Raw genomic sequence first — 2166 nt, forward strand, 5'->3', positions numbered from 1 at the left:
ACAACTACAGAGAAACCAGTGCACTGCAACGAAAGATCCCACATGCTTCAACTAAGACCCGACGCAGCCAAAAATAAGATAAATAAATAAATAAAAAATAAAATTTGCCGGCAGGATAGTGGAAAGCATCCAGGAAGAAGTGAGTAGGGAATGTTCTTGGGTCACCCGACCAGCAGTGTGTACCCCATTACTAAGACAAAAACAGCCAACAACTGGACATTGATGGCTCTTCTTAAGGAAGATCACTTTTTTTTAAAAATTTTTATTTATTTATTTATTTATTTTGGCTGTGTTGGGTCTTCGTTTCTGTGCGAGGGCTTTCTCTAGTTGCGGCAAGTGGGGGCCACTCTTCATCGCGGTGCACGGGCCTCTCACTATCGTGGCCTCTCTTGTTGCGGAGCACAGGCTCCAGACGCGCAGGCTCAGTAATTGTGGCGTGGCTCACGGGCCCAGCTGCTCCGCGGCATGTGGGATCTTCCCAGACCAGGGCTCGAACCCGTGTCCCCTGCATTGGCAGGCAGATTCTCAACCACTGTACCACCAGGGAAGCCCAGGAAGATCACTCTTTGAGACTTTTATTTTCTTCTTTATTTTCTCTTCAATAAAAATTTATTGACTGTTTACTGTATGCCAGGAAATGTTCTAGGTGCTGGAGACACAGTTGTGAATAAAGTAAAGTCTTACCCTTATGGAACTTACATTCTGGTGAGATTGACAGATTTAAAGAGCAAGTGATATAAATTCAGGCAGGGATAAGTACCAAGAAGAAAAATAGAGCAGAGTAAGGGACAGTGTGAAGGGGGTAGGCACTGCTTTAGATAAGGGGGTCATCGAAGCCCCTTCTGATGACTGATAGTTGAACTGGTAAATGAATGAAGTCAGAGACTTACATGTGAAGACCTTGGGCAAAGGCATTCCAGACAGAGGAATAGTCAGTGCAGCAGCCCTGGGACAAGAGCTGTAGCAGCTGGAGCCCCCGAGGGAGGGACTGAGGCAACAAGGGGCCAGAAGGCATGTGGCCAGGGAGGGTGCTAGATGATTCATCATCATCATTATTATTATTATTGTCATTGTTAGTAATGTGTGACAGAAGCCACTGCAGGATTAAGAGCAGGGAGTGACATGATCTGATTTAAATTTTAAAATCTGACTACAGTGTAACTAGCCTGATGGAAGCTCAGAACACAAACGGACAGCTTTAAAAGTGCGATGGGAACAGTTACCAGCTCTTTTCCTTTTCATTTCTTGCTTAAATAACAGAGAGAATGTTCAGCTTAGGTACCTGGAAATCAGAGGTATAATGGGCTTCAGGGTTCCTTGAGCCAGTGGCTTAACAATGTCATCGAAGACAGTTTCCCTCCATCTATGTTAGACCTTCAGCATCATTTAACTGGATTGGAAGTCTAATTCCCTTCCACACAGGGCTGATGGGTATTTGCTGGTAGCAAACTAGCTGCGCACTTTCTCCCTCAGGGCGAGAGGTCACGGGTAGCCCAATGTGCATAGCAACAGACCAGGGTTGCTCTTGACCAGACCCCTTAGGTCATGGCTACCCTTTGTATGTCAAAGACTTTGTCGAAGGAAATGGAATCGTCCATGGGATTTAGACGGAGGCCATCTCTATAGTTGAAGGTGGGAGTCAGCTTTCCCCAGAGCATATGGGCTAAGTGAAGAAGGGGAGGAAAAACAAGTGAAAATGTGCATGTGAGAAGGACCAGGTTGTGAGGCAGCAATGAGGTGCTAGGCGGGCACCACGGGTACCACTTGTGTTTCCTCACCGTAAGCAATGTGGGGCGCACCCCTTCTCCCTTTCATGCCTGTCAAGGCTTTTGATCTAGTGCTGAGCTTACTGGAGGATGAAGACCTCACATTTTCTCAGACAATTCTTACAAACTAGATTAAAAAAAATTTTAATGACTTTCCCATGTAGATAATATTGTTTCTGAAGCGCTGATTCTTACGTCCAGTTGCAAAATCACCGTGTGCGTCAGGAACTACATACGCCCATGCTTGCATCAGTGTCCCCTCCCCGGGTAATGACAGCTGTCCAAGGGCACCTGTCAGCTGTCACCTGCACAGTTCATTTTCCCTGCGTGAGTAAAGATGACGGTAACTGCTAGAACCACTCCTCATTTAGGATCTTCTCCCTTGTACTTTGTAAATCCA

The sequence above is a fragment of the Balaenoptera physalus genome (assembly GCF_965194825.1).
Source record: "Balaenoptera physalus genome assembly, chromosome: 17".
NCBI classification, from domain to species: domain Eukaryota; kingdom Metazoa; phylum Chordata; class Mammalia; order Artiodactyla; family Balaenopteridae; genus Balaenoptera; species Balaenoptera physalus.